The sequence below is a fragment of the Macaca fascicularis genome, chromosome 5 (genome assembly GCF_037993035.2).
Source record: "Macaca fascicularis isolate 582-1 chromosome 5, T2T-MFA8v1.1".
Lineage (NCBI taxonomy): Eukaryota > Metazoa > Chordata > Mammalia > Primates > Cercopithecidae > Macaca > Macaca fascicularis.
The window spans coordinates 30,958,348-30,980,649 of NC_088379.1; the positions used below are offsets into that span (position 1 = coordinate 30,958,348).

The 22,302-nt window shown below is 35.6% G+C and overlaps 1 long non-coding RNA gene and 1 other non-coding gene across 6 annotated transcripts; one reads left to right on the forward strand and one right to left on the reverse strand.

Moving 5' to 3' along the window:
- The first annotated feature begins 2,064 nt into the window (after positions 1-2,064).
- LOC123573500 (uncharacterized) lies at positions 2,065-22,005 on the forward strand. 5 transcript variants are annotated; one of them, XR_012435289.1, is made up of 7 exons: positions 2,065-2,327; positions 2,851-2,866; positions 3,975-4,048; positions 12,610-12,698; positions 15,963-16,008; positions 16,938-16,984; positions 21,889-22,005. It is a non-coding gene; the product is annotated as an uncharacterized lncRNA (long non-coding RNA). The 5 variants fall into 5 exon arrangements; XR_012435288.1 differs by lacking the exons at positions 15,963-16,008; positions 16,938-16,984 and adding an exon at positions 18,895-19,077 and having other exon boundaries at positions 2,092-2,327; XR_010586633.1 differs by lacking the exon at positions 15,963-16,008 and having other exon boundaries at positions 2,097-2,327.
- On the reverse strand, positions 10,238-10,316 carry LOC123573779 (small nucleolar RNA SNORD18). Its single transcript, XR_006698513.2, has one exon. It is a non-coding gene; the product is annotated as a small nucleolar RNA SNORD18 (small nucleolar RNA).
- Positions 22,006-22,302: the final 297 nt, after the last annotated feature.

Below are 22,302 nucleotides of genomic sequence, written 5' to 3' on the forward strand. Positions count from 1 at the left end.
TCATTAGAAGGTTACATTGTAGGCCATAGTAGGTCTGTTTTACCTCCAGTTCCTCTTTGCAGCATTCATTAAGATAAGCAGCCCAATATCCTTTCAAGAGAGAACTTGCCAATCAGCCAGGAGGAGTGCAGTTAGCTGACACTGTCCACTTGCTGGCCTTCAAGATATAACAAAGTATTTGAACTGAGGCCACACATGCTTTTTTCAGATAGCCTGTAGGAAATGGCGGACCACAATTGGGACACTGGAGCCTGGCCATTTCTGCCCACTGTGACACCTCTATGGGTGCTCCTTTTGCTGAAGCTCCCCTTTGGGCTTGTGGAGAATCTCTCAGAGCTGCATCCCAGAATGAGGCTCTTTCTGCCAATCTGTCTTTCTTCTTCCTCTGTTCACATGGGTGTCAACTGTGACATGGTCTGAAGGTCTTTTCTGTCCTGCCAACTCTTTCTCCCTCTCCTGTCTTCCATAAGTATTTCCCTCAATAAGTCTATTGCAATTCTAATTCCATATTGGCATCTGAAGAACAAATTGACACAATGTCAGAATTCCTAATAATCAGAAGTTACTCAAAACTATTTGTGGAATAAATGGATGGATGGATAGTGCATGGATGAGGAGAACTGCTAGAAATAAGAGGGAAGTTTTAAATGTAAGAAGCAAAAAGACAAACTTTATTCACTTTCTAATTTTTTATAATAATGCAATCCATTAAAAATAACCAGTCCCTGCCATCACTAATGTTCTATCATGTTTTTGAAGGAAGGATGGGAAAATAATTGGTAACATGAAATATTATTTTTTATATATATATAACATGTATTATGTGTAATTTCCCAATACTTCTTGCAAATAATAGCATACATATATATGTGTCACATATATATATGAAATATAATTTAATTTACACAGCAAATCAGGAAGGAAATTAAAACTCAGAATGTTTAATTAACAAAGTGAGTAGCTAGCAAGTGGAAATGATGGAATTTTATCTTTCCTTTGCTCCCAAAGATTCAAGGGCTAGCCTCTTAATGGAGCATTTTGATGCTTTATGCTGTAAGTTAAGAATTAACTATAACAAAGAGAATATTAGGTTATAATTATGTCTATAGGAGTCAACTTTCATTCACCTGACTACAGGGATTTTTCTCTATTAAAACAAGTTGTTGTGAAAAGTTATCTTATTTTCCTGTTGTGCAGCTAAAAATATTGAGGCATTTCATTTAGTGCTTGTGTATTTCTGGAACTTTACTTCCTACTTATAATGCTTCTATAATGGAATAAATGTTGATTTTATCATATTTCCACTTTGAATATCCATATATATATATATATATATATATATTTTTTTTTTTACAAACACCCAGCATTTATTTTGGAATACTACATCTCCAACACAAACACTGTGGAATTAAAGGACAAAGTGATGGATGGTGGTTGTCTCTAAGTAAAAGAGTCTTAGAGTTAATGTGATTATGCAAATGTTCATTTTATTACATCTTGTATGTACTGAATTTTTGAACAGATGCAATAAACAGTCAATTACTTCAGTGATGGGTAATACCAAGTAGTAACTGCAACTAAATCTGAACTGTATTCCCCAAAATAGACTTTCAAAAGTAAAGCTGTGTTTTGTCTAGCTACCATTTTTCAATTAATCATATACTAATTGACTTAGTAAGAAATGTGTTGGTTGTCTAACTCTTTTAGAATTATCTTGCCGGAGCTTCCAGGAAAACCAATGTGCTCTTCCCTGTCACACAAGTGCTTGCTGAATCAGTAAGTCAGTAAATGTAAGTTTGCTGATGACAAAAATGTGTCAATTTTTTCCATGTTGTTTTAGACAAACACTTAAAATATGGAGAGATAAATTGGTTTTAAAATGCTAGAGACTGGTGCATTCATTTTCCAAAGCAATTCCTTTTTTCTGCCTCTGATTATATTTGACTTTAAAAATAGCAAAAGTCAATTGAGTGCCCTGATAATAAGGGGATGTTTGCTGATTACAAACAAGAGATACCAGTTGTGTCTGTTTTTGTGCATAGCACACAATCTATCTCTACATACCCCCTGCCCCTTTAAATTTTATAATTTTCTATTTCTTCAAAATAGTCACAGATGGTGGCAGACAATTACATGATAGTAGACTTTTCCTAGCAAAGCCCTGGAATGCCATATCTTACCACTGATGTGTTGAGTGATTCCCCTTGAAGGACCATTTTATTTGATGTTCTGTGACCCAGAGACTTGACATGGCTACACTTCCCAGAGAGTCTCATGGAACTAGGAATCTGTCATCCCATGGTAGCAGTACGTTGGCTTCTACTATAGTAAGTTATATTATCTCTCTTTTTGAAACTTATTGTATGAAAGTAAAAACATTATTGCACACAGAAGAAAGATATTTTCAAGTCTAAGTTTTATCTAGTTACGAATCTATATATTTTAAGAAAATTAAGTCAGAGAACATGATTAAAATCAATGTTAAATTAATTTATTGTGAGCAGGCTGATCTGGATAAGTGAATTCATCAATAGTGATGAATGATATCAATATTGACAATATAAATGTGTTATGCTTTAGTTTTTCTCTCTGGAGTGTGCATGCAAAACCATGCTTATTAGAGGTGCTTTTGCTGACAACAACAGATTCATTTTCATAAACAATTACAGGGAGCTACTGAGTATTTTAAAATGGTGGAATAAATTGATTAAATAAAAGAAAAATGGGGACATTTTATTGCAATATAGTTAAGAATTTCCCAAAGTAGTTTATGATAGATGCATTTTAAATAAATAAAATCGTTTACTTAATTAACTTAATTAAGTACACTTTTGCACTTGCCTGCTGAAGGGCTGACAACAACTGGGTAAGTAATGCTTTTGCCCTTTCTTGAACATAAAATCTGGATGCAGAATCATTATGTACGTGAATTTGCCAACATAAAGCTAATTCACTTTACCTGCTAAAGTTTACTTTATTTTGAACTGATCAGCGAGGGCTTTAAAGAAAGGGTAGGCGATTAATAGGGATGCATAGATAGATAGATAGATAGATAGATAGATAGATAGATATAGATATTTCCTGATTTATAAATTTTCACTCAAAATTTTAAAACACTGTGTAAGCTGTGTGTGTATACATACACATGTACATACATGTACATGCATAAAAATGGGTGCAGAGCCAGATATAAGATATAAAGATACTATGAAAAAAAAATCAAAAGTTTGCATTCTTCTCCCTGGCTCATTGTTTTCCTATGGCAAATTAGGACCAATGCTACCACAGACTGATTTTTTAAAGTCATACACCCACAATTAGCTAGGTGTCACCTAGAAACTACCACTGTAGTCATCTCTGTAGTTTCTTCTACATTCAGTTAAGAGATAATTGAATAATAATTGTTATTTAAAAATCTGACTTGCATGGAAAACTAGCTTCAACATTGGAAAACTCATTTACAGAAGATATTGACAGTTCAGGCTATATATCTGTGGAAAGAGTTTATGTTAATTTGCAGTTTGGTTTAGATGAGAAGAAATGTGGACAGTAAGAGCCAGAAAGGGCCTGGCTGCAAATCCCAGCTCTACCTAGGAGCCTAGATTTGTGACCTTGAAAAATCTATTTAACCTCTCATCCCCTCATATACACAATGGAGTTAATAATAGTAGCTATCTCTCAGGTTTGTTCTCAGTTTAAATGGATTAATATTAAGATTTAGAATAGTTTCTGTATCAAACATGTCAGGCTGTAGATGTTTTTATAGAATAAAAATATATCTCAGGACCCTTGATGCCAGCGTAGACATCATGAATCTTCAATAGAGGTATGGGTGCGCACAATTCCTTAAGCTTAATTGTCCATACAGTGTATTTTTGGATTACTAGATCATGAGTGACAAGTGTTCTCTTGCACAAGTTTGCAAAATGCTAGGGAAGTGAATGAGCCAAGATTCCCTTTCCATTTTCTTCCAGAGTTGACACACTAGAACCCTGTGACAACAAAAGCTGCAAAGCGACACCACTGAGGGAATGTGATCCAATATCAAGTGAGTAGCAACAGATGCTGCCAAATGCTTTTCACTTTTAGCACCACTACTGATTTGGTCTTTCTAATCTGTGTGTGTTTATTTAACTAAGAATTCTTGACACCGAGATTCTCATAGCAGACCTACTTATGAGAGTCAAATATCAAATAGGACCTTATCTCAGACAAGTTAAAGTTTCTATGTATGTGGTCATCACAGGCAATCTCTGCAATGATCCTTTCTTTCTCATGCATACTCAAGTGGCACAAAGTATTCCAAAGCCTGAATATCCAATGAATATCTAATGAATGGTTAGTATTTGCGAACGGAACTCACTATATACACACATCCTATATATCTTGTAATAAAAATAAAAAGAAATTATTACAGAACACAAATAATATAAGCAATGAGGAACACACAAAGAGTATGAGTCTCATAAGATGAGTCTATTTATATTTTGACGACTTGTTGAGGCAGCACTCTTCTGCGATTACAATTTTGAAGAGACAGGAAAGATTTAATGAAGAATTTAGATTTACTGAAGTTCGAAAAAAAAGTTGTGATTTAAATACGCAGAATACTTAAGAGAATCAAGTACATTAAAGAGAACCAAATTACAAAGGTGGAAAAAAATAAAAGGGTATGGAGAACAGTATCAGTAAACAGCTTTACTGAAGAGGAATGTTTATGTCAAATTGAAGATAAACTTGGTGTTATAAGTAGGGTTAGAACACAGGTTCAACATTCATATTAACTTGTTCAATAAGTATTTATAGTTTTGTGACCTCCTTGTGTTTAAGGAATTATGCTGGGAATTGTGTAAAATGTAGCCAGCAGTTGTTTGAAACGCAAGAATTATTTTTTTCTCCACGTCCCCTAAAACTCAAAATGATTTATGTCAAATTTATCTTGAGGTGGAAGATTCAGATTCATCATTGTTACTGTATTTTAGATCATGACTTCTTTATGTTCTGATTAGGTTTGATTTATGAATGTGGGTGAGGAACAAAAATAAAAGAGTTGCACAAAATGGTCATGTATTTTATTTAGACAATCTTTGGTCAAGGTTTCAGTGACACGGAGCATTTGCTCTTCATCAACATTAGGTTTATTGTCTTCATGCTGTCTGGTGACAACAGCCGTATTTCATTGTTTCACTTACCTTTGGAACACTGCTCACTAGGCATTACTCTGCAAGTGAGATTGTCTTACCTTTTGGGATTAGTATTAGTGTCTCAATTTGTTGACTAATTTCTTCATAAGGTGTCAAAAATCCTAAATAGTGAGAAAAGGCTAAGCGTTCTTTCATGTATGGGCCTTGATTTGTGCTGCTGTTTTTCTTTTTGGCAAGTAATTTAGATGATACCGGTAGCATAGCCATACGACTTTGGGTAGTTGGATTCAAGAATCAACCAAATTATTCATTGTCTGCATTTAAGATTTAGCCAGATTGTCATTTAGAATGTATGATTGTGTTATTTTCTCATAAGCCACATATAAGTATAGTAAGTTAAGAAGTATGTCTCTTCCTCATCTGTTAATTTGAAAGAAGTAGTTGTCAGACCCAATGAAAGCATGAACCTCAGAAACACTAGGACTGGGAGGTTCTAGACTGTGAGAAGATAATACTGTCCTATCTTTGACAGAGTGTGCAGAAAAATTTAGAAGGAAACGAAAGCTATTACTTGTAGATAAGGGATATATGTAAGTTGCCGTTAATAACTTGGCATATGCCAGTTTCTCCTAAACCAAATTTTATATTTGATAACTACCATTACAGATGGCCAAATAAGTGGTTACTTTACTTAATAGTCCATGGATCTGCTGAGTCTTGCTGAGCTGAGGGAGGTGATTAACATTCAAATATACTTTCACTTGTCTTATTAAAATATATGCTTTCCCAGGAAAGAGAATTATTTCAGTAAAAAGTTTTCAGCTACTGGCTTTCAAGGAGCAATCGTTAGTTCTACATTTAATGTAGAAACTGGAAAAGATTTTAAAAGTGTGGGAAAAAGAAGTACACTGAATTAGGTGTCGCGACATTTGCTATTAACCTACCTCTGTCATTAACCAGCTTTGTGACCTTGGATGTGTTCTTTAACAAAACTGGACTTCAGTGCTCTTATGTATAAACAGAAGAAACTATACAAAGTATCATTTAATTTAATTTGTTTTTTATTTTATTTACTTTTTTTTTTTTTTGAGACAGAGTCTCTCTGTCACCCAATGTGGAGTGCAGTGGTGCAATCTCAGCTCACTGCAACATCTGCCTCCCAGGTTCAAGTGATTCTTATGCCTCAGCCTCTCCAGTAGCTGGGACTACAGACGTGCACCACCATGCCGGGTTAATTCTTGCATTTTTAGTAGAGATGGGGTTTTGCCTTGTTTTGCCTTATTGGCCAGGCTGGTCTCGAACTCCCGACATCAAGTGATCTGCCCGCCTCGGCCTCCCAGAGTGCTGGGATTTCAGGCATGAATCACTGTGCCTGGCCATAATGTGTCATTTTTAAATCTAAACTATATGGCATGTCTGTTTCAGGCTGGACTGAAACTGACCAACCAACCTAATGTAACTGGGGCTTAGAGGCACACATTAGCTTTTGAAACCCATGGATTATTTAGAAATCAATTGGTCATATATACCAATTGGCCCATGGTTAAAGGCAAAGGTCCAGACACAAGTCTCCAGTATAAGCTATCCAAGGATCCCCAAATTCTCAAAAGTGTCCCCAGAGTAGCCATTGCCTGGATGCTGCTTGGAGAATTTATCAATCTCAGAGCAGAGCAAAACCTAGATTATGAAAGAAGCTATTGAAGAACTAAGAAGAGAACTAATTTTCTCAATAAATTGTTCACTTTCTAAGGCCCATAAAAATAGAAAATTATAATACATTTTCAGAGAACTATAAACAAGAAAGAGTTAAGTGAAAATTAAGGAGTCACATTTTTTTTTTTAATCCGTGTAAAATGAACATTTCCCTTTCAGAGAATGCTTCTGCTTGAATCAAGTTCCTATGCTTCTATTTATATTGCAAGCAACAAAACCAAACAAAATAAAAGGAAAAAGATGGAAAAGATGAAGGAAGGAGCAAGCCAGAGGAAAGAAGGAAGAAGGGAGAGAAACACACACACACACACACACACACACACACACACACACACACACACACAGAGAGAGAGAGAGAGAAAGAGAGACTGACTTTTCATTTGCTCAAAATGAATTTCATTTTAACTTTTTTAATCCTACATCTTAATATGAAGAAAGTTGACCTCTTCTTTTACCAATTCTAATATTATATTTAATTTTTTTCATATACATCATTAAGGAGGGAATAAAAAGATATTTTTACCTCCTGCTAAATGTTTGCTTAAGCAAAACATATCAGTTACACAATATTTACTGAGCTAGTCGTATTCAGAACACTGTAAAAGGCAGAGTGCTGTAATGTTCAAAGATTACTGTGGTGTGTTGCATTTTGCATTCCCAAGATAGTATTTTTTCCACAAATGCCCTTTTAAAGCATAGCATATACTCGGAGGGCCCCTGTAAGAATTTAAATGAGAATTCTTCAGAAGAAATAGTGTTTCAGAGTATTAACATTTAAACCTCTAGTAATCCCTGAATAGTACCAAATATCATTTCTTTTGAATCAGGATACTGCATTACGCTCAAAGAAAGCAAAACTGAACAAGTGGCTTGGAAGGCATACATATAAAGCTTTTGGGTAATTACAGATTTCTAGTCATGTCGCCACAACGGATGTTAGTGTAGCTGTTAATAGTTCTGTTTTAAACTCTGATTTCCCTATAGCATGTAACTTAAAAACTACATTAAAAAAATGGTGAAAGTGGACATAAAAGGACTTTAATAAAAAATATATAATTACTTTCTACTCCTTTTGCAGACTGTGGGGATTCATTCCTAAAATGAAGTTTTTGGTCACTTAATAACAATAAATTACTAAATATTTAATGTTATAGCATGTGGCCTTTTCAATAACTCAGAAATACATTTAGTTTTAAATAAAATTTAATGTGAAAAAATAAAATTTTAATAGCTCTGATTTTATAAAGTTTACTTGGAAATACTTATATTTTAAAATGTAAAATAGATAAATTATTAAATAATTTTAAAATAACTTTCAGAATATGACTTAATTGCATATTTTTCACCCTACTTAATATGTTGTCATCCAGAAAAAAATCTCTCATCAATACTTCAATACTTTTTTTTTTTTTTTTTTTTTTTTTTTTTTTTTGAGACGGAGTCTCACTCTGTCGCCCAGGCTGGAGTGCAGTGGCCAGATCTCAGCTCACTGCAAGCTCCGCCTCCCGGGTTCCCGCCATTCTCCTGCCTCAGCCTCCCGAGTAGCTGGGACCACAGGCGCCGCCACCTCGCCCGGCTAATTTTTTGTGTTTTTAGTAGAGACCGGGTTTCGCCGTGTTAGCCAGGATGGTCTCAATCTCCTGACTTTGTGATCCGCCCGTCTCGGCCTCCCAAAGTGCTGGGATTACAGGCTTGAGCCACCAAGCCCGGCCTACTTTAATACTTTTTTTAACGGCAGATATACCTTTAAAGTTGATGAAGTAGCAAGAAACATTACACGGATTTATGTTTCATTTGTTTCAGTGTCACCATATTTGATACGCAACTGACAAGGCATAATGTCACTATGTAAAAATATACAACTTCATGTAATCTTAATGTGATAGGAACAGAAAATATATGTAGCAGTTTCTGCGTGATTTCTCCATTGAGCAATGACACCATCATTGAGATAAAATTCAAAGTGAATGCTATAAGCAGAGTTGAAAGTTTTACAATGCTTCCTGAAATAAATGTCACAAAATTTGATATATTCAACACATGCTACTCATATGTAAATTAACATGTGGGGAGTGTATGTGAATCACTGTTTCTGACATTTATTTCATGGTGCTCTATAAAATCTTTCACTTCTGCTTATTGTTCTTTTTTATTTTTCTCAAATGAACAAATCTTTTTCAATTACAGAGAAAAGTTCACATTAAAAATACTGACACACTGGGTACTTCATTTATTTGAAGTGGTCTTAAAAGAATGTCCTAGCTTTTATTTAAATACTTCTGTGTGTCTATTTAAATAACTTCAACTTTAACTAATTATCACTTTTAACTCCCTTTGTTATTTCAACATATAACATTATATCATTTTTTGACTTTTTAATTTTACTCCTTACTTTCTGTCAATGCTAGTCAATATTGCACTTAAAGAAGAAATATGGCCGGGCACGGTGGCTCACGCCTGTAATCCCAGCACTTTGGGAGGCCGAGGCGGGCGGATCACAAGGTCAGGAGATCGAGACCACGGTGAAACCCCGTCTCTACTAAAAATACAAAAAATTAGCCGGGCGTGGTTGTGGGCGCCTGTAGTCCCAGCTACTCGGGAGGCTGAGGCAGGAGAATGGCGTGAACCCAGGAGGCGGAGCTTGCAGTGAGCCGAGATCGCGCCACTGCACTCCAGCCTGGGCGACAGAGCGAGACTCCGTCTCAAAAAAAAAAAAAAAAAAAAAAAAAAAAGAAGAAATATATTTATTCTTCTTTGTCCTTACAAAATTAATCATCTGATCATTCTAAAAAAACAAACAAAAAAAAAAAAACAAAAAAAAAACTATACATTTTTGAATTCATTAAAGTTATATTCTGTCAATATGTTGTGACCAACATCTTAACATGAGATCTTATGTGAAAAAACAGAGAATGTTTGGGTAAAGAGGCAATATATCCCTTTTTCTCAAGAATCTTGAGATCGTTTACAGAGAATGAAACAAATATTTAAGTAATAGAAAACAAAAAAAGAATGATTCCCTAAGATTTCTTTTTTTTTTTTGAACAGTGTATTTGCTTGTATACCAGTGCTCTTTTCAGGGTGATTTGGGTATAAAATCTAGTGAGTATGAGAGTGGATTCTTTTTGTATGTATATTCACTTGTTAAGCCTGTTGGCAGGACTCTGCCTATATTCTTCCTTCAGGTTCTAGGAGACTGGGGACCAGGGATATATTTCTTTCTTTTTTTTTTTTATTTCAAATTTCTTATTTATTTATTTATTTATTTATTTATTTATTATTATACTTTAAGTTCTAGGGTACATGTGCATAACGTGCAGGTTTGTTACATATGTATACTTGTGCCATGTTGCTGTGCTGCACCCATCAACTCGTCAGCACCCATCAACTCGTCATTTATCCACAAATATCATGTGTTTCAAAAACAGGGACCAATTAAGTGGAATCTCATCATTTTGTTCCCTAAGATTTCTATGATTAATTGAAAAGTCTGAAAGACAGTTTCTTTGAAAGAAAATTTTGAAAAATGAATAGTATTTTAATTTTTATTTCTTTCTATAAAATATAAGAATTTTGTCATAATGGCACTAAATTTTTGAAAAACAAAACTATAAATAAGAGAATGAAATAATACATAATAGTTTATACCACGTATATGCATAAACATTTAAAAATAAGCCATGATTTTAGTATTTTTATTTACCAGTTTAACTTTCAATTATGAGTATTTCTAATGAATGAGATTTCAGAGGCAATTAAGAAAAGGTGTTTAAAGCGAGCGATATGTTAAGCAATGTTGAGGATGTAAGCAATATGTTTGGAAAAGAGCAGTTGAAAACCAGTGCAAGTTGAAGTGTAATAAGACACAAACGGAAAGCAATTGAACTTACAGCCATATTTTGGAGGATCTTCAATGTGGCATTGTAAAGCTCATATCTAACACAGGTGGATATGAAAGCCAGTGAAGTGTTTGGAGTAGCCTATAATATCAAGGGGAAGGCCGGGCGCGGTGGCTCAAGCCTGTAATCTCAGCACTTTGGGAGCCAAGACGGGCGGATCACGAGGTCAGGAGATCAAGACTATCCTGGCTAACACGATGAAACCCCGTCTCTACTAAAAAATACAAAAAACTAGCCGGGTGAGGTGGCGGGCACCTGTAGTCCCAGCTACTCGGGAGGCTGAGGCAGGAGAATGGCGGGAACCCGGAAGGCGGAGCTTGCAGTGAGCTGAGATCGCGCCTGCACTCCAGCCTGGGCGAGGAGCAAGACTCCATGTAAAAAAAAAAAAAAAAAAAAAAAAGAAAAGAAAAGAAAAGAAAGAAAAGAAAAGAAATAGAGTTTTATTGAGAAGTAGACATGTCGATCCAATAGACACTATCAATGTCTACAAAGATTTAAAGCTTCCCCAAGGAGGAGGATTACAAATTCCCACCATGTTGAACACAGACATGACTTACTTTAATCTGTGAACTTTGTGTAGAAGCTCCCCATAGTACTCTCGGATGGAAGCTTTACAAACCGTCACGTATGTGATTCGTCAAATTTCAATTTTCTTTTCTTTCCCTTCCCTCCCTCTCTCCCTCCTTCCCTCCCTTCCTTCCTTCCTTCCTTCCTTCCTTCCTTCCTTCCTTCCTTCCTTCCTTCCTTCCTTCCTTCCCTCCTCCCTTCCTGACTCTCTCTCTACACTTTCTTCTTTCTTTCTTTTTCTTCCTTTCTCTTTTTCTTTCTTTCTTTTCTTCTTTCTTTCTTTTTCTTTATTTCTTTCTTTCTCTTTCTTTCTTTCTCTTTCTCTTTCTTTCCTTCCTTCTTTCTTTCCTTCTTTCCTTCTTTCCTTCTTTCCTTCCTTCCTTCCTTCCTTCCTTCCTTCCTTCCTTCCTTCCTTCCTTCCTTCCTTCCTTCCTTCCTTCCTTCCTTCCTTCTCTTTTTTTTTTCCTCTGGGCCTCACTCTGTCACCCAGGCTGGAGTGCAGTAGTTCAATCATTGTTCATTGTCACTTCACACTCTTGGGTTCAAGGAATCATCCTGCCTTAGCCTCCTGATTAGCTGGGGCTACAGATACACACTAACCTGCCTGGCTACTTTTTTTTTTTTTTTTTTTTTTTGGTAAAGATGGGGTCTTGTTTTGTTGCCCAGGCTATCCTTCATATTTCTTATTCTATGTAGAGGAGGCCCTATCACCAAGTCCCTTAGTGAAGGTCACATCACACAGAGCTTAATTGGAATCAGGGAGACATGTAGCAAAAGTAGAAATAAACCTTTGTTGTTGTAAGCCAATAAAATATTAGTTATTGTTGCTGTAACAAAACTTAGCCATTTTAATGATACATGTCCTCAAGAAGAAGCAAATGAAAGATAAGAATTGTAAGAAGTAAATGACCACCATTGTCAACCATTGCCTATTTTAAAATAATGAGGCCTAAAAAAATTTATAAAGTCATCTGGAGTGTACAATTTTACTAGTTGTGTGAACGAAAGCTTACAAGAATTAAAGGATGAAATCGTTGTATTTCATCTGCTGAATGTTACTACTTAAAATGCAAATGTCATTCTGATGCTCGATTCTACAAATATTTTACTTCATTTTGTTTTATCTCTTTCTCTGGAGCTCAAAAGAGGTTCTTTGGGTCTACAATGTTTTAAAATGTCATAATGTGGTTTGCTTTGTATATATTCTTAACATTCAGATGTTGTAACTCAGGATCTTGATCTCTAAACTTTGTTTTAAATGTTATTTTATTATATTTATGTTCTAGGCTGCAGGTGCAGAACGTGCAGTTTTGTTACGTAGGTATAAACGTGCCATGGTGGTTTGCTGCACCCATCAACCTGTGATCTACATTAGGTATTTCTACTAATGTTGTCCCTCCCCTAACCCCCGCCCCCTGACAGGTCCCAGTGTGTGATGTTCCCCTCCCTGTGTCCATGTGTTCCCATTGTTCAACTCCCACTTATGGGCAAGAATATGCAGTGTTTAGTTTTCTGTTCCTATGTTAGTTTCTGAGAACGATGATTTCTAGCTTCATCCATGTCACTGCAAAGGACATGGACTCATCCTTTTTTATGGCTGCATAGTATTCCATGGTGTATATATGCCACATTTTCTTTATCCAGTCTGTCATTGATGGGAATTTGGGTTGGTTCCAAGTTTTTGCTATTGGATATTTAATATAATTAAGAATACAGGGAAAATAAGTTTAAAGGAACTATTAAAGCTCTTCCTTTTTTCTAAGAAAGAAAAACACTCAGAAGTTGTCTAATGGGAACATCTTGTGGTACCTTTATGAGTATTCATTTGAGAAAATCTCTTCCAGTAGAACCCATGTGATCTGTGGGTGAAACAGAGAGAAAACAGGACATGCACACTTGTGGGCTCTGAAAGCATAGTGAGATGGACATGCTAAACTGGGGAACGAACAAATTGAGAAGAGGTGGTGGATGGGCCTGAGCTCCTGTGTTTATGCGCATGCAGCGTCCAGATCATGTGTTTACGTGACTAAGACATCAACGCTTTTGATAATATATGAAATTGAATAAAAGCATTTCCACCAACAAAAAACTTATTTTATTTTATGTTTTGCACTTTTTAAATTTGTGCTCTATTTTCAGTTATTTTCCCTTCAATTTTACCTGCTAACTTTTCTGTTGAATTATTTTTTAGTTTCACTAGCATAATTTTAATTCCACAAAGTCTGTTTTTTCTCAGAAAGATGTATGTGTCTATCTGTTTAAATAGATGGGATATATTTACTTATTTTTACCAGAATCTTAGTGAGTTTTGTTTGTGTGTTTGTGTGAAATCATCTGTATTCTGAACTCTGAGAATGGGAGGAAAGCTGGCTTGGATGTCTGAGCACATCCTCCTGAGCTATGCCTTTTGTCTCTTACTTCAGAAATATTTTCTTTGGCATTAATCAAAGAATAAGTTTCCAGTTATCTCCTTAGATGTGACTGAAACAGTCTCCTAGCAATGGTTAACCAGGGAGGAGATCTGAGTATCCAACTATCTCTTAAACTCTAAAACATTACATTGTAGGACAAATTTCTGTGACATTTTAGGGTATCCCAATTCCTTCAATTCCGGAAGATTCTGTGAGTAAATCAGTTTAATTTTTGGTTTTCCTTACCGCTAGCTCTGATTCAACATCCTTAGCTCCACTGAATAATTTTTTGTCTTCCACCTCTTTCCAGATTCCAATAGTTTCTTATTAAAATTCTCACACTTTGTCTTTAGGGTTTATAGAAAACAAACTTTTTACCACTCATAGATGCTTATCTTTTTTGAGATTTCAAAGAAGTGGAAACTCAGGAGTTACCATTTTCTTTATTAAAAAAAATAAAAAATAAATAAACTTTATTGAGACCAGGCACAGTGGCTCAGGCCTATAATCCCAGTACTTTGGGAGACCGAGGTGGGCAGATCACCTGAGGTCAGGAGTTTGAGAACAGCCTGGTCAGCATGGTGAAACCTTATCTCTACCAAAAATACAAAAAATTGGCCAGGCATGGTGGCATGTGCCTGTAGTCCCAACTACTCGGGAGGCTGAGGCAGGAGAATGTCTTGAACCCGAGAGGCAGAGATTGTAGTAAGCCAAGATCGTGCCATGCACTACAGCTTGGGCAACAGAGCGAGACTTCATCTCAAACAAACAAACAAACAAACAAAAGCTTTAATGAAATATAATTCATATAGTATGCAAATTATTTATTTACCAAATCAAATCAATGTATTTTAGCACATTGACTTGTGCAACCGTCACCACAGTGTAAATTTCAATATTTGTATTACCTATTTTCATTTTAGGGAATGTTTGTATGTGAATATAAACACATACATAAACACACTTATGTTTATAAATTTGTGCATATATACACATATGTGTATATGTACACATGTGCATATGTACATATCATATAGGCAGCTATGTGTGTCCATATACATTCATGCATTCCCACAAGTCAACAAATCCTTTCTATTTAAACAGTTTTTTTAAATCAGTTAATTATTTTGAAAAAGAGGATGCCTCATATTTTGATAATATTCATTGACTTTCAGATGTGTATCTCAGGTTTAAACCTTTTTGATAACGTTATTATCTTAATATTCTGACTTATATCTTCCTCTGTGTGTGTGTGTGTGCGCGCGCGCGCGCGTGCGTGCATGTACGCATTTAATTTTACTTTTGTCCTCTGATAGGTTTATGTTGATATGCTTGTCATTAATGCTATAATATTTTCCCTCAAATCGTCATTTTTGTTTCATTGTTAAGACTATTTTTCAGGAAATAGGTTAATTTATTAGGTATGCATCCAATTTTTAAACTTTTTTTCATAAATGTTTAGAAAGGCCATCACAAGATTGCTTTTGAATTATTTTTATATCCATTTTACACCAACAATTTAGTGAAATTACAACTTATGTGGGTTTATAATATTAAAAGTTTGCATTGGTATCTCAAATATTTAGCCAAGTTTACTTTTCTAATTTTTCCATGATCAAAAATTAGCGTAATCTAGAATCTAGAGTAAAATCTTCTATTATTTAAACAATCTGGATATGAATTAGTCATTAAGGTTCCCTGTTTTCAAGTAAATATATATACACCTGTTTATATGAAATAACAGAGTCAGTTGGCCTTTATAAGTTGGTGTATTTTATTGGCTATTTCTTGGAACATACATGGTATCCCTTATTTTTGATGTCACTAGCTGACATTCAGATGGGTAACTTAGGTCTTAAACTGGTTGATAATATTATTTCTTTAGTATCCTGACTTACTTTTATGTTCCTGTGTAACCTCTCCTCCCCACAGCTATATACACTTTAACATTCTATTTGGAAAAGTAAACTAGGAAAACAAATTGCAGTCAGCTTTTTTATTCTTCTTGATAATATATGTTGTTGAAAAAACAATAAAATAATTAGATGTTGCTTTAGGCTTTTTTGTCCATCTCACATGACCTGGACCTTTGGATTGTGGCAATCATCAATGTCACAGATAGGAGAATATGAGATCATGAGGTTTTCTGTAGTCTTTTGGAGAATAAACCCTGAGACCAGAAAAAGCAATGTATTTGTTTGTTTAGCAAAGTAATTTCTTTGTTGCAGTAATAGAGCAGCATGTGGATTAGAACAGACTCTTCAGGGTGCTATGGTAGGTTATGCCTTTAAATTACTAGAACTATAAATAGAAGGATATACAACATCTGTACTAAAGAAATGTTGCTGCCATTAGTGCACACAGTGTAGTATGTCATAGCACAACATTTAATAGGCAAGTATATATTAACTCCTGGTATGTATCTTTTTCTTGAAACAATTTTTAAAAATATCTCTAATCTAAATTTATTGGTGTTTTAAAAATTTTGAACTAAAGGAGAAAATAGCTATTTTGAAAATTCTGCCTGAAATGTGACTTAAGATTTAATGTAAACCATACGAGACACAGTATTTATAATCACCTACTAATTATAAGGCACAGTGCGGGAACCATATTAATTTATTTTCAATAAAAATGTGTGTACCAATGTAAATGAATCTTGGACAGACTCTAGACACGTATCACTTACAGTCAAAATGTAGGCTAAATTCATCTGAAGAGATATTTATCCTGGTTTCCAAGAGATAATCAAGCATGGTCTGAGCATATTAGAGAGAATATATAGTCTGCAAAGTTTATGATTCTTAAACTTCATTCTCAAATCTTTATGTGCTTATTTTTTTAGTACTAGCTGCATTTCTGAAGTGCAGCTTCTGGAAATTCCATTAAGAGCCAAATCTGTATAGTCATAATATATGTTCATTGGAGAAAGCGATTTTTAGGAGATTCATGAAGCTTTAGGAATTTAGCACAAAAGTGGCCCTGCTGGTGGAAATATACCCTTCATAAATGAACACTATGAGTGGATGAGGCAGTACATCACAACAGATCAATAATCAGCATGATGTACTGTCTCATGGCAAACTTTCTCTTTCCCATACAATGTATAATAGATCAATAGGAAAATAATTCCAAGTATAAAGTTACTGGCAAATAATTATGTTTGAATTATTTCCATTGATATTTTTCCTCTGGTATTTCAGTTCAGTTTAAACATACAGAAAAAGGTGGAGTAATATAATTTAATCAGGTAAGAAACAATTTGGAATATAGTTGACCTACTTCCCATAAAAATACTAACTTGTCAATTATTTTGCTCAGGAGATTCTTCCCAACCCCCCATCCCACTCCTGGTAATTGTGTATTTTTTTCTTCACCAGTGACAAATACAGACCCAGGACAATCCAACAGGATATGTTTCCCTTTCAAATTCTGACTTATGCAATAAGCTTTTTTTTTTTTTTTTATAGAGCGCCTCTTTATATTTCAGACTAGGTTTGTGGTACTGAGGATACAATTATAAAGGAGATGGATATCACTGTTTTCAAGTTGTGTACTCTTCAGGGGAAGACATACCATAATAAAAGCACTTTTAAGGCTATGTAGTAAGTGCTATACAGAAGTTGCTTGCTAGATGTGCTGTGAGTGGAGAGCTATGTGCAGCTGGTCTGCTTCTAGGTATCATGAAAGGCCTTGCAAATAACACAAAGTTTCAGATGGTATAAGAAGGAACAAGAAGTTAGATGTATCCCAGGAACAATGGCAGGAAAAATGGAAAGTCAGGGAAAATGCACAGAGGTGGCAGATAAGTAGCTGTGTGACAGGAACTCCTGTTTATGTTAGAGGCTCACCAAAGCTAAGAAACTATTATATTAGTGCAAAAGTCGTTGTGTTTTTTGCCATTATTTTCAACAGCAAAACCCTCAATTACTTTTGCACCAAAGTCATATCTGCTTAATAAAGCTCAGAGAGAAGCACATGAGGTCTTATGATTTCCATAGCCAGAAAATGGTAGATCTGCCACACCTCAGTCCTCAGAAATGAATCAGAACCTTCAAATGTAGTCGTAATATGAAAGGTTTTTTTTTTTTTTTTCTCCCCTAAAGGGAGTCTTGCTCTTGTCGCCCAGGCTGGAGAGCTGTGGCATGATTTCAGCTCACTGCAACCTCCGCCTCCTGGGTTCAAGCAGTTCTTCTGCCTCAGCCTCCCGAGTAGCAGCGATTACAGGCGCCCACCACCACACCTGTATTTTTAGTAGAGATGGGGTTTCACCATGTTGGCCAGGCTGGTCTTGAACTCCTGACTTCATGATCTGCCAGGCTTGGCCTCCCAAAGTGCTGGGATTACAGGTGTGAGCCACCGGGCCTGACCAGAAACTTAATTTTTTTTAATGATATTGGCCAATTGTCATATAATTGTCTATACAGCATCTAAATGCTACATCTCCTCCATATTTTGAAATCTCCCCATTGCATAAATAAGAATTATTGGGGAGGAGAATTCATCTGTCACTGTAATAGCTCACTCAGGCAAATCTTCCTATATGGTGAAAACACATGACTTAGCTAATCAAATGCATCCACCTAGCATGTATATTCAATATCTAGTGACCCAAGAATAAGGATAGTAAAAAATTCATCTTAGTGGGTAGCTATGGAAGTGGTAGCAATACTGAGTTTCCAAGGGTACTTTCCAAATGGTTCTGCCAAGTGCTGACAGCGTCTGCAATGCAAGCTATGGTATGTGGTATCTAGCAGTGGTAATAGTAGTTCTCACCAGATGTACTGATTTTCCATGACTACGTTCTTAGTCATGTTCTATATCTGCCTGATTTTCCAACCCAAGTGCACCACTGTTATGGAAGCTGTGAATTGCCCAAATCCTTTCAATAAATTCCTTTACTGTTTAAAATGATCAGAATAAAGATAAGTACTTGTACCTAACAATCCAGCTAATACATGCATATCACAATATGACTGCTGACACAAGTGTTCACAGTTTTATGGACAATTTTATCAACTTAGAGCATAAGTCACACCCACAGGCTTTATACAAATACTTAAACTCCCTCAAAAATCCCTATCCACTTCCTTCATATTGGTTATCAAATGGTAACACGCAAGATACATAAAGTCACCCTCATTGACTTCTTTTTCTTAGCCATAATTGATGGGAGCATATGGATATTTCATTTGAAGAATAAAGAAGAGTCAAGTATGCATTAAGGATTTGCACATATAGAAATGCAGATGAAAATCATCACATATGATAAGACAAGTGGATATTCAACTCAACAGATCAGCATGCTTGGAGAACATGTTATCTAAGGAGGAATCATTGAGGGTGAGGCTGGCAAAGAGATAAGCAAGGATTAGGTCATAAAAAACAGTTTACATTAGGCTGTCAGGTTTGGATTTAATCCTGTAGACAAATGGTACACAAAACATATTTGTCTACAGATCTTCTAGAAATGTAAAAAGGAAAGGAACAGAAAAGTACGGATTATTTAGTCTCAACTTCAGTGTTTAAGATTTAAGTAAGTTAAGGATAGGTTTAAAAATGGCATTAAAATTCGGCACTTTTGGAAATTTGAAATAAGTAATACAATAACACATTTTTGGGGAACTTCACTTAGGTTCTCTGACAATTTATTCATTCAGTCAGTCACTTAACATATTGACAATCCCAGTATGGATTCTAGACATCGAGAATACAGAATGTAATGCTTGAGAGAGAGACATCAGCCCTCATGTAGCTTACATTCTAGTATTTTGCATGTAGTGCTGGTAGAGAGGAGGAGGAAACCAATAAACAAATAAAAAGTTAAATGGATATATTGCACAGAAAATTAAAGTGAAGTAAGAATGAGTTAGTGTGTTTGGAATTCACATTTTATGGTTAATCAGAAGAGCTTCTTTGAAGTAGATATCTATGGAAAGATATAAAATGCACCAAGGAGGAAACTGAAAATATCTTAAAGAACAGCAAATACAAATGCCAGAACTTGGAATGTGTTTTATTAATCTGAAGAATGTCAGAAAAACCAGCATGCCTTGATGGAGTGGACAAATGAGGACTTCTGCTGGCCATGGCCCAGATCTTCTCAAGGAACCTTAGGAATGCTGGAAGTACTTTGCCTTTTTTATTGAGATGGGAAGTTATTGCAAGATCTTTATCAGAGGGTAGACTTGATCAGATTATTATGCAATGAGATCAGATAGTCACCATTTATACTACATTGTGCTCAGGTGGAAGGTTTGGTTTAAGGAGATGAAATACAGTACTCCATCTTATGGAAGAGAAGAAGAAATATAGAGGTTCAGATGAAAGTAGGTTAATATGACTGATGGGAGCATGTGGACATTTTATTCTGAATGTTCCCCTTTTCTCAGTAAAATAAAAGCAAAACAACAAAACAAAACAAATAAAATAAAATAAAATACTCAGCATTACTATTAAGTGTTGGCTTACCACCTGAGACTATGTTTCAGGGTTGAAGAAAGAGGAAAGGAATAAAATTCTCATTGAGAGGAATGGACTAGAGGCCTGCAGGGGATTTGTTAGGTAGCGCTAAGGGAGAGCTTATAAGTTGAAATTATGAATGTCAAATAGGGCCAGCTAGTATGTTTGTTATTTTCCTCCAGCTACCTTCAGCTCTGCCTCTGCAGGAAAAGAGTGATCAAAGACCTAAATTTGACTAGAACATTTTCACCCCCTGGGTGAGATGATTGGAAAAAGGTACAGGGAGTTTGAATGTGAATGAATATTGCTGATTTTAATGACCGGCCATCAATCTTTTAAACTAGGTGAATAAGGATGTGATGGCAGGGTGAAACTGAGTGACAGAGATGATGAGATAAAACCTATATATTGTAGGTGACTGATGGGTAAAAGAGTTGTATGATTTGGGATTCTGGAAAGATTAAACAGGAAATATTTGAGGTGGCAGCCTGAGTCTGACGCTTATGTATTAAATTTTGAAAAGTTTCCAGTTTTTACTAATGTCAAAGATTGAGATATGACTATGAAAATTGATGACTGGTATTGAGTAGAAGATGAAATCATAAGAGGAGAAGACTTCAAAGTAATGAGAAGCCAAGGTAGTTGAAGAAAATAATGTATGTGGGTAATGAAATCACCAAGAATTATGACAGAATTAATATCAGAGACTGGGACATTGAACCAGAAGTTAAAAAGGATCAGGCATAGTTACTAGCATCACTAGAAAATAGCAATATGGAAAGATTCTCGTTGCAAATGGAACAATATATGCAAAAGCCTCATGAGCTTACATAATTTCGATAACGAAGTATTTCAATTAACTTGAATTATGAAATATTACTGCTTTTGAAAATGTCTGAATGTCATCTTTAAATCTTCACAGCTAATGAGTAGCAAACTCAGAAAATATTTTTATTTGCGGCAAGGGTTGTGTCAGGGGAAGGATGAGATTTAGATACTTAAAAGACTTTTAGAGCTTGATGGAAGTAGTTGTTTATTAATTAATTTCTACATTTATGGTTTTGTTTTTCCTTGAAGGAATTTATCACTAGTATTTCTCTGATGATTAAAAGTTTCAAGAGAGATTACTATTCATTTGGAAAATTAATAGAGAGAAAGGAGAAGAGATTTGTGAAGTTATCCCACTTTTTTAAAAATGTTATTTCTAATAGATTGGCATTAGAAAGGCAAATTAAAGGAAAAACCCAATGAAAAAATGTTCAGGAGCTGGTAAAAGTAGAAATCCTCAAAAAAGAACTAGTCCCATACCATGGACCTCTCAGGCCTCCATCATTGCCTTGAGGGGCATTTACCATGGAGGGGAGCAGAGGAAGCTGTGAGCCTTAGGGGCCAAGTCTCCTCCAACTCAGCATCCAGGGAACTTGAGACACAAGAGATAAAAGGGTGATGCTATTGTTTGGATGTTTTTCTTTCCAAACTTCATTTAAAAATTTGGTCCCCAACGTTGAAGGTGGAGCTTAGTGGAGGCATTTAGGTCATAGGGGTGGATCTCTCATGAATAGATTAATGTCCTCCAGTTGGGTTTGGGTGTGGCAGTGGGAGTGAATTCCTACTCTGTTAGTTTCCTCAAAAACTGGTTGTTTAAAAGAATCTGGCCTCTCCCCAACTCTCTTGCTTCCTCTCTTGCCACAGGATCTCTGCGCACACCAGCTTCCCTTCTCCTTCTGGCATGAATGGAAGCAGCCTGAGGCTTTCACCAGATGCCCCATCTTCCAGCCAGACAAATAAAGCTTTTTTCTTTATCAATTACTCAGCCTCTGATTTTTTTTTACAGCAATGCTAAATGGACTAACACAGATGATTAAAAAAAAAATGATTGGAAGAAAAGAAAAAAGAAATGAAGCTGTGAAGGAAGAGGAGGAGGAAAAGGGTGAGAGAAAAGAGTGGGCAAAGAGTAGGCACTGAAACTCAGGAGAGTATGAATAAAACAGAAGCAACATCTTCACAGGTAATTAGGCAAGGATTGAAGGAGACAAAGAGAAGAGAGCAGGGGTTAATTAGTATGCAGTTCTTATGAGGAAGGATTTTTTTGAGGTAGAATTATCT